This window comes from Spermophilus citellus, assembly GCF_964194105.1.
Source record: "Spermophilus citellus genome assembly, chromosome: 4".
Lineage (NCBI taxonomy): Eukaryota > Metazoa > Chordata > Mammalia > Rodentia > Sciuridae > Spermophilus > Spermophilus citellus.
In genome coordinates this window covers 178,256,302-178,271,617 of record NC_138185.1, presented here as the reverse complement: position 1 = coordinate 178,271,617, position 15,316 = coordinate 178,256,302, and positions in this window count along the sequence as shown.

The window sequence follows — 15,316 nt, the reverse complement described above, 5'->3', positions numbered from 1 at the left end:
GGGGAGAAATGAATTACAGTAGATGGGGTAGAGAGAGAAGATGGGAGGGGAGGGGAGGGGGATAGTAGAGGATAGGAAAGACAGCAGAATACAACAGACACTAGTATGGCAGTATGTAAAAACGTGGATGTGTAACCAATGTGATTCTGCAATCTGTACAGGGGGAAAAAATGGGAGTTCATAACCCACTTGAATCAAATGTATGAAATATGATATGTCAAGAGCTATGTAATGTTTTGAACAACTAATAATAAAAAAAAAGAATGAGAAAAAAATCTGAAAGTTCTCGACTTAATAAGAAAAGAAAAAAAATGTATATTGAGGTTGTTAAGATCTATGGAATGTTATTGTTTTTAATATTACATTCTGCCTACTTTAAAAATTACACTTCATCATAGATAGTAGGAATAAGGGAAAATAGTACACATAGTTCTGTGCTATTCATAATTCCAGGCATACACTCTCTGTGGATAAGGGGTCTCCTATATGTTCTTTTCTCTTTTCTTTCTTCCAAGAGCTACATCTGCAATGAGACCCTATTTTGTGTATGAACAAAGACCTTATTTGAGGAAAGAAAAATTCAGCAGGTAGAGAAAATGTGTTAATCACAGGGCATGCTTCAATATTCATAAAGAGTAAAAACTTCTCATATGTATCTTCTATTTTAAAGAAGAAACCAGATACAATAATTTAAATCCCTAGCCAATAATAAAACATACTTACAGGATTATATACAGAGCTGTGATAAACATTCAACACATACTTGGTAGTTTAATAGCTAAATATAAGAAATGCTTGGTCTGGGGTTATGCCTCAGTGGTAGAGTGTTCGCCTAACACATTCGAGGCCCTGGGTTCGATCCTCAGCACCACATATAAATAAATAAAATAAAGGTATTGTGTCCAACTACAACTAAAAAATAAATATATGATTTTTTAAAAAAGAAATGCTTTACCATTATTAGAGTAGAAGAGGAAAAGTTGAGAAATGAACAAGATTGGTAAATGTGGTATCAATTCATCTTATTCACCATCATCCTGCATTCTTCAGTTTTAGGTCTGCAGCAATTAGAAACCATTGTTTTAAAACTATAAGGTCATTAGAGATTACAACTAATAAATTACAAGGGATAAAGACTCAATTCATGTTTCTTCATGTGTATTTCAAAATTCTTAGCCATGTTACAATGGACTATAAATAACTAAAACCTCTGGATTTAGAGTCTCATGAAAGCTAAAAATACTTTCACTTAACTCTCTCCTTTTGTAGATAGTGAAAGTAAAATTGGAAAACATGTGAGTTTTATAAGTTATATTTCTGACTTGTACACTAAGACTTAGAACCCAGGCCTCCAGATTTCTAGCACAGCAGTCTTTCCACAGGAACAAACATATCAATGCCTATGTTGGCCACTATGATGTTTGTGAAATTTCGGCACGTTGACTCATGTATCAGTGGTTTATTCCTTTTAATTCCTAAGTAATGTTCCATTGTAGAAATATATCTGGTTTATATATTCTGTTGATATGCATTTGTGAACATTTCTATTCCAGTCTTTTTGTAAGCATATGTTTGCATCTCTCTTGGATAAATACCTAGGAATGGAATTTATGGGTCAGTTGCTGGATAAGAGTATCCTGAAACTTATAAAGCTCTACCAATAGATCCTCAAAGACAGCAAAGTGATACCTATAAAGACCTCAGAGAAAAAGTATACTGAGATGTATGTATCTAACCAAAACAAGTACCAGGTATAAAGACAGAAGACAGACTTTTAAAAATATGCAATGAATATGCATTTGCTAAGCTTCTTGAAAAACTGAAAAAAAAAAAAACAAGCTTAACTTGTCCGTGGTAAAGGCAAGGCTGTGATTGTAAAATCCATTTAACCCAAGGATTTAAAAAATACAGATTTGATTATAGACTGGAATGTAAATGTAAATGTCTTAATCACCATATAGAAATTACAAAAATCCCAACTCTTGGGTAGGGAAAGGAGAGGTAAGGACAGATAATGTAAACTGGATGATCTTTTACAGCCAACAGGGCAAAAGATATTAAAGTTGATGAAGCAAGAAACAAAACCATAAATATAGACACTAAAAATATATAATCAACTTAAATTCACTTAGTGGACCAGAGGGAGAGGGGTCCAGAATGGACATTTTTTAAAATTCAGACTTGCTCATAAAGGGAGTCAACATATAAGCCTAAAAAAAAATGTAGAGGGTTCAGTATATTGAACAAAGTTAATCATTAAAAAAATAGAGTAAAAGTTTTTGCATAATAAAAACAGGAGGCATAACATAAAATACAGCGATAAAGCTAAAAACATTTCTTTGTCTTGTCACAGAGATCTGAATTTTCCTGTGAAAAGACTCCTATTGAACCACAAAGCCAGACCTAACTACACACTATCTACGAGAAAGACACATTTAAAACCCAACTCAGCATCCAGAGGGAACCATGATATGGTGAGGCAAAGCTCAATTTTACTCCCATGTGCTCCTTCTGGGCCTGCAAAGAGAAAAAAGGACCAAGCTAGATAGGACCCCACAAGCTGACCCAGATAATTAATAAGCTTTAATTAGTAAGCTGCACTCTGTAAATAATCCACTGAAGCTTTTGTTCTATTTGTTTCATCCACTTTATCCACTAAAGAGCTTTTGGAAATTTAGACCTTCTTAATCACTGACAATAGAGCCAGCACGCAGCCCCACTCTGTGTGCTGGACCCTTCCTGCCCTGTCTGCCCACTCACCAGGGCTCTGAGCTGCCTCTAGACAGATACACATGATACTGATGTTTGTCTTGAAAAATAAGAAGAAGAATGCTGATATGACACGACAACAGTCAATTTCCCTTTCCTGGGGCAGAAGCAATACTCCATTTGTCTTAGACCCTTGGTAGGGGGCTGCCTGTGCTTCATTATAAGAAGAAAGATGGACTGGGTGGGTCAGGGGCAGGGGAAGTACAACTTGGCTTCTCCATCGAAGGAGATGACTAAAAGAAGAGTTGCATTAATATGAATTAGATATATGGACTTTAATTTGTCTGATTCTATCTTTCATTAAACACATGATAAACTCCAGCAGAGAGTTCTACCTCAGGGACAGTATTACTAATATGACTGTGCATTTGTCTTAGTATTACCGTAGGGAGAGCTTATGTCTTACAGCCTTACCATGGTTAGATTTAGTCTCTGCTATAGGAATTAGAAAACCGATGATACATTCAGTGGCATTCAAGGACACTGTAAGTAGGAAGGGGTGCTTCACTGCAAACACATTTTAGATATTTGGATTATTCTTGAAATGCAGAACATAAGGCAGTAAAATGCAAAGTGCTCATTCCCTCATCTGAGCAGCTTTTAAATATTCCATGGCCAGAAAAAGAGTTGCATAAGATTCAGTAAGGAGTGTCTACCTCCCCAAGGTGACATGGGTTCTGAAAAGAATGAACCATCTGAAATAAAAAATACCCTGGGGAAAATGATGAAGAATGAATGTTAATATAAAAAGAGTCTCAGTTCTTTCCTCTTCTAGTATAGAGACAGAATTCTATAAATCTTAGTTTTTGCATAGTACTAAATTATTACACAAAGACACACCCACAATCGCATACAAATTAAAATCACTATTTTCAGATTCCTGGTTTGTTTTAACTCCTATGCCTGAAATCAAGTAACCATTTAATGCTTAAAATTTAAGAAATAGCATTTACTTTTATGAATAACAAATTTTCATAAAATCCTTACGATCACCTTTATCGTCCTCCAGTTTGATTGATATAGGCTGCTTTTAATAGTTAATATGAGTGGAGTAAACAAGGATAAAAATACAGTGGAAATTTACCAGTCACTCCCAATCCTCCTGAGGGAGTTGTGACTACTTTTCAGGAACCGATCTCAGGCAAATGCTGAACTTTGCTCTGCTGACATTTCAAAATTTTGGTGTGAGTGACTCATGACCCAGAATATTCTATTTCAGAAGATTTCATAGGGAAAAGTGTCTGTCCCACAGACAGGCTGCCTGCTGGCTTCCAATCTCTATATGAGTCCAGTCTGGAACCCCCTGGGCCCATCCCAAAGCACAATTCATTTCAGGCCTTGAAAGAAGGGCACATCAGTTCACTTCCCTGATAGTACCCATAGCAGGTCCCCAAACTGCCTGAGGGATCCCAAGGAAACCCACAAATCCTTAGAGGTGTCTAGTCCTACCCAACCTGAGTCTTGGTCTCTATTCTGCTGGCCTCTTAATTTCAGTGCATGGTCTGAGTCTTAGTCTGTATCACAGGAAACTCATCTGATTTCAGTATTTCTCCTGACCGTTCCCTCACCCAACTCTGGAAGTGTCAGCCTCAGTACCATCTCTGCTCTTAGAAGCAGAGATCCAGACATCCACCCTAGACAACATACAAGTGTCTGGGACTGCTCTGTTCTGGAAGGACCCCAATTCTCCAAAGAGCCTTAAGTGCTCAGAAAGAAAGAGCAAAGCCATGAAGTTTTGCACCTGATGCACTATGCCCAGGGCTCAGGACATGGAACGCAGGTCCACGAATAGCAGCCCTCCATAATGGAGCAGTTATCATCAAATAAGTGATGGGGAAGAAAAATATCAAGAAAAAAAATCAATGAGAGAAAGAAAGGAGGAAGTAATAATTAAAGCCGAAAGAGAGCCAGTTGGTTTTCAGAAGGAGCTATGTTGGCAATGATTAAAATGAACATAAAAAAAAAGAAAATCTTCCTCCAGTAGAAGCCAACTTATAGAAGTGTGGAAAGGCAATGATCAGCTAAAGAGAAAATGGATTTCCATTTGTGACCAAATAGGGCCAACCATACGAAAGCATTAGTTAATCACAATATTCTTCCACATAGTATATAAAACATCAGGGAGCAGGACAGCTGATATTTAAGTGCTTAATAGATTTTCAGTCTTTCAAAGTGTGGAGAGAGCAGTGCCTCACGATGAACTCACATAAATAAATTAGGGAAACTTTATGGTGTTCTGCGCGAGTGGTTCTCAGTGAAAAAAGACAGAAAGGTGCACTTGTCTCAGACCTAATGCTCTTTCAAAAGGCGAGAACTTTATGAACAAATGATTCATGTGTATTTTTGGAGGGGCATCTTTGGCATTTTAAAGAGTCTTGGTATTAAGAAGGCTAGACACAACGTGAAAAATCATCAGCAGATGACCGTGCTTCGGGAGAATGTTGTGACATTTCAGAGAGCTCATTTCTTAGAACAATCTCTCTCTCTGCACTTCTATGGAGCCGCTGGTACTGCTGAAATCCAGCCCTTCTGGGATTCAATAGCTGAAGGACTATTTTTACACGTGCAAATTGTACAGAGTTTCTGAAATAAAAACTGCTGGGCTAGAAACTCCATTATCCTGCAACTTCCAAAACTAAAAAAACATCTTCCCTCGCTACCCAGATTGCCAACCATTGTGAGAATGAACAAATATGTTCGCATTGCTTTGATTTTTCAGAACAATTCAAACATACATTTATAGCTCTAGGAATAAACACATTTCCAAGCCATTGCTTGTCCAGGATTAAGTTATTCTACCCATTTTGCAGTGGCAGGATCAGTGTAGGGAATATTTTTACTATATTTCTTTCCAAAGCATACTTCATTGATCCAACTCAGTGTTTCGGGAATCACTGAGAGTATGGAAGAGTTCTAATAACATGAACCATTTACGAAGTGCCAGGTATAGTTTTAAGCATTTTACATGCCTTTATTCATTTATTCCTCAGTAGGGTAATTATACCTGGCACCATCTAGGGGAGTTCTTGAACTCTGTTGACTTATTGGAATGTTGACAGTCATAGCTTCCTCCTATGATGATCAGAAATAAGGCACCAGAGAGAAACTAAGCTCATCTGTCAAGTCAGAAGGTCAGAGCATGTTCAGCCCGAAGCCTGTTCAGCGTGAAGCCTGGACCCGTAAGATGCTCAAAGCTGACAAGTGACTCCTATTGAGCTTGGGAAGGGTGGCATTTACTCTAAAGGTTACAATATTCCTCTCAAGGCAGGAATTTTGTCCAGGATGATCCACACAAGAAGAAATTAAAACTGTAGGGATTTTAGTATCTAAATATACATCTGTGTTTTATCCCAATATGCTATCTCTTTTTTTTTTTTTTTACCCATACCTCATTTTATTCTGTATTTTTTTTTATTTTATTGTTGGTTGTTCAATATGCTATCTCTTAAGAATCTTTTATAAAATGAGCTTTTATGCTTTTATAAATAAGTTCTGCCCGGAGTCAGTCATTTGTGAAGACAGTCATTGGCCTCACTCTACTCAGTATTTCTTTGCAATAAGCATTATAATAAATGAATTAATTTCTTATGACACTGGAGTTCTAATAAATAAATCCATAGATTTGAAAAGTATGAATAACATCCAGAACATTTTTAAAGATCTCCTATGCCTTGAGTATACTTTAGGAAACCACAGATGTTAAGACCAAGAAAATCTTTACTGTAACAATTAAAATAAAATCCCCGTTACTTCAGTAGTCACAGTTATTCAACGATAAAGGAAACTTAGCATTTGGTGCCTCCCTATCAGGGGACCCATGAGCCTTCTTCTTCCTTTCCTCTGAAATTTGTTTTATGCCATGGGACTTCTTAGTGCCATATGGGTTATGTACATCACCACTTAATGAATATCTTTCCAATATGGCAAAAGTAATTGCCTTTAATTGAAAGTTTGTTTTTAAAAAATCATCCTTCCAGAGTAGATTGAGGTCCTGGATGCCTTCTCTACTTTTTGTACAACAAAGGACACACTGAGGAATCTGATCTCATTCCTACTGCTCTCAAAATCTATATTTTGAATTGCACAGGAAAGGATGGAGTGCATGTAGCAGATCCACAGGATACTGAAAGGTGGTTGGAATTTAACTGCAAATTTAATGGTTATTCAGTTACTCAAAATTTTCCCTGTATCATAAAAGGCACAGGGTTGTTCTCTCTAAGCACAAGGGCAGGTGGTGTCCATCGATTTGGAGTTTCCAACAGCCTTCTCAATCCAGTGCCAGTGAGCCAGTGTGACGGACAGATGGAACACATTTGTTTTCTGTAATACAGAAGAATATATGAGAATGAAGTTGAAGATATCTTAAATTTAACCCATGGAAAAAAAGTTCAGTTAGATGAATGTTTGTTCTTGTTAATATCAACTATAATAAAAAGGCATAAAATCACCTGACGCCACTTATTTTTCTTAGCCCTTTAAATGACCTTCATTATCAAATAACTTTCTGTCTCTCAAGTAAACCATTGTAACTCTTTTGCTTTATCACACACCTTAATGGACACAAATTTTATTTTTGGTGCTGCATACTATAAAACCTCAACTAAAATAGAAAAGAAAAAAAGTGTTTTCTTTTCTCTTTCTAACACTACAAGTCATAAAGTAGGAAATGCAGAGTGTAAATATATAAAAATACAAGGTGCCTGAAGCAGTGGATTTGTCTTAGGAGAAGATGTCTTTCTATTATGCTATAGAGCATTAACTTTCAGAAAACTCATTTTTCTTGGTTATCATTCTAACCACTTAGAGTAGCATTGTGGCACTTAATTGGAAAATATATGGTCCTCACCTTTGGCAGACAGTTTAATATGGACCTAGCTACCCAAGGAATACATCAATGAAATTGAAATGGAAATTCAAACAGAAACAGGAATGCACAGAATAGTATTTTGATGTTCCTTTAGATAGCAGACTGTCGCTTGAGGAGAAATCCTCTTTCCCTGATGTCTGAATGTTTCTACACCAGAATTCAACAAAGCTGTTCATGGCTGTACTAACATACCTACCTACCTACCTACATACATACATACATAAGACATGACCTATCTGTAAGGAAATGGATATGCTAGTAGAGTTTATTCACATCTTGAAATACTGTATGGTAGTTAAAATATATCTGTCTGGATAAATTTCCTATATATATATATATATATATATATATATATATATATATATATATCCTTTGAAATTTCCTTGATTATATATATATATAAATATTGCATTATATATAACACATATACATATATATTTAAAATTGACAATAATTGTACATATTGCTTATGGACAGAGGAAAAATAGAAAAGGGTTTAAAATATAAAAATGAGGATTTTATGCTCAACTTCAGTTTGATTATATTGGGGGATAAATAAAAAATAATTAGGGTTTAGATGAAATTATAAAAATTTATTTTGAGAGAGAGAGAAATCATATGCAACCAGAATAAAGCTAAAATTTTTAAATCTGAAAACTAAGTACATGGGTGGGTATTATTACAGTTTTGCCTAATTTGAAATATTTCATTTAAAACTCAATAGAAAAACAAATCATATACCTCCACATATATTTTAGTTTCATCATCTGAGCATACTAGCCTGTTGTGAGTAGAACTGAACTATATCTTGTTTTTAACAAATTAACCCCTTAGATATATCTTTCTAAAAACACATTCTCTCATTCCTCCCTCTCAAACCAAGGGTTCCCAGATTTCCTTTACCATGCCATTTGTGATGTTCTTAACCCCATATAAAAAAGTAAAGCACAAATTCCTATTCCATTATTCTTTTTTTTTTTCTAGTCTTTCACTAAGTCTTTAATAAAAACAAAAGCCAATGTTCCTACATAGATCAAGGTCAGCTTATATTATTTATCACATTCTGCAATCCAAGTGACTTTGAATAAATAATATAGCACCAAACTAAAACAGAGCCAATTTCTAGCAGGTGGTACTTAAAATAAACAAACACCAGAGTCAGAGAGCATTTCTTTTTTTTTATTGATTATTTAAAGCATTACATAGCTCATGATATATCATCTTTCATACATCTGACTCAAATTGTGTTTTGAACTCCCATTTTCACCCCAAATACAGATTGCAGAATCACATCTGTTACATATTCACATTTTTACATAATGCCATATTAGTGACTGTTGTATTCTGCTACCTTTCCTATCCCCTACTATCTCCCCTCCCCTCCCCTCCCTTCCCATCTTCCCTCCCTACCTCCCCTGCTGTTGTTCAATTCTCTCCCTTTTTTCCCCTCCCCCTTGCCCCTCATGACCTCTTATAATTTTATGTATCATTGAAGGTCTCCTACCATTTCCGTATGCTTTCCCTTCTCTCTCCGTTTCTCTCCCCCCATTCGTCTTTGTTTACTGTAGTCTTTTCCTCATGCTTAGAGAGCATTTCTGTTCAGTAGATTCAGCTATATTCCAGCTATAAAAGCAAAAATAATGTGAGACAAAATTATTTGCAAGTTTTTATACATTATTATACATGATTGAAATTTCTGTCTTTTTGAATTACTATTCCATTATTCTTAATATCAGATTTTCTCAGTGTCTATATTTTTTTATTTAGAGTTAAAGTTAGTAATTGACAATGGAACTGACATGAATTATACATTTATGGTATAGTTTATCTAAAATTAACTTTAAAAGATACTTAACATTCAACCAAAAAGAAATCTATAATACACAGATAACTATAGCAATTAAATGTAGGAAAATTCATACTTAAATTTTTCATAAGCCAAAGAGGTTAAAATGAATTAGGCATATACCAATGGCTATACCATTTATAAAAGTGAGGTTGTAGTTCATCCAAACAGAAGATGAACTACACAAGTTATTGAAAATTAATTTAGCCAAAGTGGTCACACTAAAAAAAACAAATGTACATTTTGTGGCAAGATCACACTTTGCAATACAAAAGGGTACAGAGTTAAAATTCATACATTTAAAATAAAAACAGAAATTTTATTTGCCATTGTTTCTTGGCATTTAGCAAACCCTGAGACTACAAATGAGTTATAATTTGCTTATCATGGCAATTCTAAGAAACAATCTTCATATTTAAACAAATGAAGAAGAGAGGGTCACAATTTAGGGAGAAAGATTCTGTGTGATGTTTAGGATTTCCCTGAAAAATCTACAAGGAACAAAAAAGTGAGAGGGCAAATGAGATGTTATTTTTTCAATTCCTAGTTCTATGTAAGAAAGATGCCAAAATATTTGACAGGTGTCAATAAGCATCTGATTATATTATTTGAACCAATAAAATATGCCAAACATATTGAAAGCTACAAATATATTTTCTGCTTTCCATTTATTGGTACCATTTTCAAAAATATAAATGGAACAAAGAAAGATTAGTAAAAGCTATGTTTAAAAAGATTCAGCCAGCCTTGTGGAGGTGTTAAATAGTGGAATTCCTTAGGAAAGTCAACCATGTGTTTTGTGCCTTATCAGCTCCATATAAATAATGCAGCCTGTCTGCCAAATTAGGAATCTCATAATAGGTTGTTCAGATGGTGTTATTAGCGAGAGACATGGATTGGGCTGTGCTCTCTGAAGGAAGTGGGTAGATGACATTGGTGGATAAGGAAACTGCACATTAGTGGCAAGAACACAAAATTAAAAATGACAAAATAAGTGTGAGATAGCAAAGCAGATGATGAAACGATTTTAGAGACAAAGGGGACTCATTTAATTAAATGTGATTATGCATCTGTTATTTTTTAAAACAAGGAAATCAGACTGGTTTGGGGGCATATTTTTCTGAGTTTTATAATTAAGCAGTGGGATTCCACCCCCTTCATTTCTTTTAAACTTTCATTTTTGGTGAGTGAATACTGAAATAGGTCTCAGACATAAGTGATTTGGGACTGAAAACCATAACAAATAAGAAAGTTTTGGAATAAAGGTTGTAAAGTTATTGGACCTTACCCCCAAGTAATAACAGCCTGCAGTTTTATCAAGGCAGATAGATTCTCCTTTTAGATTTGTAAAACAACATCCATAATATTTAGAAAGACAAGTTCCTTGAAGAGACCATAAAAATGTTAACATCAATTTTATTAATTTCAAAAATATAGATAATATTTTAATACCCATGATACCTTTAGAGTTTTATTGTTTGTTTTTTTTTATTAAAACATCTCTAAAAATTATATTATTAAAGTGACAACTACATATGAATATTATTAATTTTGTGATTCATTAGATTCCTTCTCCAGGAGTTGCTTGAAGAGGACTCTAATGAATTAGTTGACATCTCAAGTTTCCCATAGCCAGTGTCACTGAAAAACAATTAATTCAAAGAATTATTATGGAACAATTAATGTATATGAGATAATGAGACAGGTGAGGGGAAAGAAAATGAAGAGATGCGCACAGTACATCCCTTGTCCTCAAGGGGCCTGACATCCAATGGGACATAATCAGGGGAAGTGTGATGGTGGGGTGGGGGGACTTCATGGAGAAGGAGAAGGTGGACCTTGAACTGGGATCTGAAGGTTTCTTTAGATTTGAATAGCCATGACTGGAAGAAAAAAAGGAACCTCAATTCTAAAGACATAACAGTTCTAAGTGAGAAAAATCAGCTCAGTTTCAGGCCCAGTAAACAATCATTCCTGCCCACCTGATAAAAAAGAGAAACTTAACACTAAAAATAAATTGATAGCTGACACATGCATGAATTAGTTAAACCAATGGATTTGATATATGAACATACAGAAAGTTCTGAAGTAAATTAAAAATTCATAACCTCAGAACCTCAAACCTCTAGAGGGACCACTGAATTATTGCAAGCAGACCACAGAATTAATAAACATTTTCACCTGCAAGTACAAATCACTGTCTTTCAAAAGCTGTTGTGAGTGATAAAGAATTTATTTATTTACTGGCACTACTACATTTTCTCAATCAGTTATACCGGAAGAATAACTTCCAAGTTTTGGCTTCACTTCATTTTTTTGTTCAGGTTAAAGAAAATAAACTATATGTGTTACAGTACTATTTTAGTCTGCATTTTAGTTAACATATTATAAGCATAGTTTATATGAACAAATATCTAGTCCGTAAGTCATTTCTAAAATAATTTAATAAATATTTAGTATTTTGTCCTAAATTTTATTAAACATTTCTGTATTTTTGAATAGTTAAATTATTCTGATGTTTCATTATTATAAGCAATTCTGTTATAAACATTCTTATCATACCTAAATATTATGTATACCCTTAATGATTAATTAATTTTCTGCATATGAAATTGTTGAGTCAAAATACATATGCTTTTAAGGACTTCAATATATATTGCTCAACTGGCTTCTCAAAAATTGTATTATATGCTCCTATCATCAAGTTTTAAGACCACTAATTTCTCTGCTAATATGAAAGCATATTATATATTTAAATACCCAGCCAGGCACAGAAGCATACTCTTGTAATCCTGGTTGCTCAAGAGGCTGAGGCAAGAGAACTGCAATTTCGAGGCTAGCCTCATCAACTTATTGAGGTCCTGTCTCAAAACAAAATTTTAAAAAGGGGAGATTGTGGGTGTAGCTCAGTGGTAGAGAGCCCCGGGTTCAAATCCCAGAACCTAGGGAGTGGGAAGATGGCACTTATCAAAATATTGGACATTTTCAAATTATAGCTGAATGGCATTGTGGAATATGGAGAATCAAAATGTATTTAAATATCTTTTGCACATCTGTTCAGATTAGCAGGATTTACCACAGATGTCAGGTGCTACCTATGGTATTTCTTATCATCGGCCACTTACAAACTTGTTTAAGAGATGTACCCTTTGCTGAAAATCCTTTTCTTCTTTGTCACCTCAAAGAAGTATAATCCAAGGTGCACTGAGAAAAGAATCATCATCGTAAGAAATATGCTGCCCCCCCCCAATATGCATAAAATGTGACAATGTCAACTTTTTTTTGAGGTTGATATCATAACTTTAACAAGTGAAAGAAGAGCATGGATGCAGGCAGGCTCTAAGCATGTGGCAGCGTTCCTCCAATTCATCTGGTAAGAGCAGTTATCCAGGTGAAACTTTGGACAGTCTGAGGAAGCTGGAAAAAGTGCCTTCTGAACATGCATTCCCTGTTCTGAGTGCATGACAGAAAAAGAATTTGATTTGTTGGGTCTGATTATAGTGATTAAAAAGCCCAAAAGCTTTGCCTCTATTTGATTTCTTTAAGTGATGTCTATTCCATTTACAGAAGATTGGAAACTATTCTTTGAAAGAAAATGCAGGGTGCAGGAGCCTGCAGTAGTAATTTCTATTAATTATATATTGAATTCTCTGACTACCCACACATTTCAATGATGTCCACTTATGCCTATATAAGTTAAAAAAAGAAATATTCCTTCTTAGAGAGAAACAAAGATAATGTATGCAGTTAAAGAAGGAAGTGAGATTTTTAAAAAGTCCTTCAGTACCACTTAGCTCCATATTTAATTCCATACTTGAGTCTTCTTTCCTGGTTCAATAATATCAGGTCATTCTTACTGAAGATGCTACCTTGTTTTATGGGAGTTGTAGTTTCCCTTATAAATTTGCAATGTCTAATTGAAAAAAAAATATCCAGTATCTGTTCTTTGGGTGGACACCAGAGAGAGAGAGCGAAGGACCCCAGTGAGATTCCAGTCATTTTGTTCAAATACACTGACCAGGAAAAACGGTTTTCTCTTCTAGACCATCACTTGAAACTGTCAAGCATATGAGCAAATCTACAGGGCATGGAGACTAAGACTGAGTCCCAGGGAGGAGAGGTGAAATAAAGTTCAGTACCTGTTGTTTAAGCCAGAAAGTTACAGAGCAGCTGAGGGATTTATGGGAATTCAAAACGGAATGAGATGTAGGAAAGAGAAATATCAATAAAACTTCTTAAGATGAAATAACCTAGACAGATAATGGAAATTGCTGCCTTAAAGTACTTGTTACCAATAAATATGACCTAAATCATAAACTCTCATCGATTAAAAGTTTTCCTGCAGAATAAAGCTGATGCCAAACTTATGCATTACTGAGAGCTGAGCCTTATTGAGAAACTAAAGGAAAAAACAATTTACAGAAATGTTGCAAAGATAATTTCCATATACTTTATCCAGTTTATACTATTATTAACATCTCACCTTCCCATAGTAATTTATTGAGTCTTAGAAACCACATTATATATTGCAACTTCATTCAGATTTCACTAGTTCCCCTTACCAAAATCCTTTTTGTATCCTGGATCCCATAAAAAAATACTACAGTGCATTAAGTCATCATGCCTCATTAGTTCCCTAGTGGCTGTGACAGTGTCTCAGAATGTTCTTGTCCTCACTGACCTTGACAGTTTTGAAGAGCACTAGTTGGGTTTTGTTGATTTTTCTATTTGTTTGTTTTCCTGAATGGCCCTCAATTTGGATTTCTCTCATGTTTTTCTAATGGTTAGACCAAGGTCATGCGTTTTTGGTAAACAAACCCTAGAAAGGTAAAGTGCTGTTCTCAGAACACTCACTTTAAAAAAGGGGTGGGGGAGATGGAATTAATAGATTGCCCAAAGACTTTTGTTTGTTTTAGTTTTTTTTTGTTGTTGTTGTGGTGCTGGGAACCCAAAGACTTTTGAAACATTTTTTCTCTGCTTCTACCTACTAATTAATTCAAAGTCTGATATAATAATAAAATGATATCAGCAAGGCTGTCATAACCTTTTCCATCAAAAAATTCTAGAATCTTGGAGTTGTAACTGTTTTCCTAAGGAGTGATATTATCTTTCTGATGTGGTGTGGTTCCATGAGAGTACTAACTTGAGTACTATATTAAAAGAAATAAAATATATAATGACTGAATGATATACCAGACACCTCTCTGAGGGCCTCCCAGCATCTACTCTCAGTCACCTTGCCCACCTCCTATTTCCAGGTTAAAAGTCTTCTACTCACTTTCCCAGGCTTCCTTGCATTTCATCCTGTCCTGCCTACAAGATGAGAACGAGTCTTTGCTGGTGGTGTTTTTTTTTTTGTTTTTTTTTTGGGGGGGGGGCGGCGAGGCGTGTCATTCGTGGCAGGAAAGCTCTTTCTCATTTGTTCTGATAAGGATGCATGAAAAGGAAATGGTAGAGGCTGCTTCAATAATGAAGAAAACAAGTCTAAGGGTAAAAAGCTAAATGTTGAGAATGAGAGAACAGGAGAGATAAGAGTAAGAGCTAGAGTTCTAGAAGGCATCACTGAGACAGTGAATCAAATCTGCGACTGTAGGTGAGATGGGCTATCATTGCTCATTGTCAGGTTTGCAGACCAAAGAATTCTTATTGATACACAGCAATATTTGAATCTGTCATGATAATCCAGAAGGGAACTATAGACATCTTTTGTTTTTACCATGCACTGTTAAAAATGTAGTTGACCTTTTCTTTGAAAGCAGTTGATTTCACAGGGGCGGAAAAATCTCACTTCTTTTGAAAAACCAGCAAATCTAGCAACACCTGGCCCACAGGTC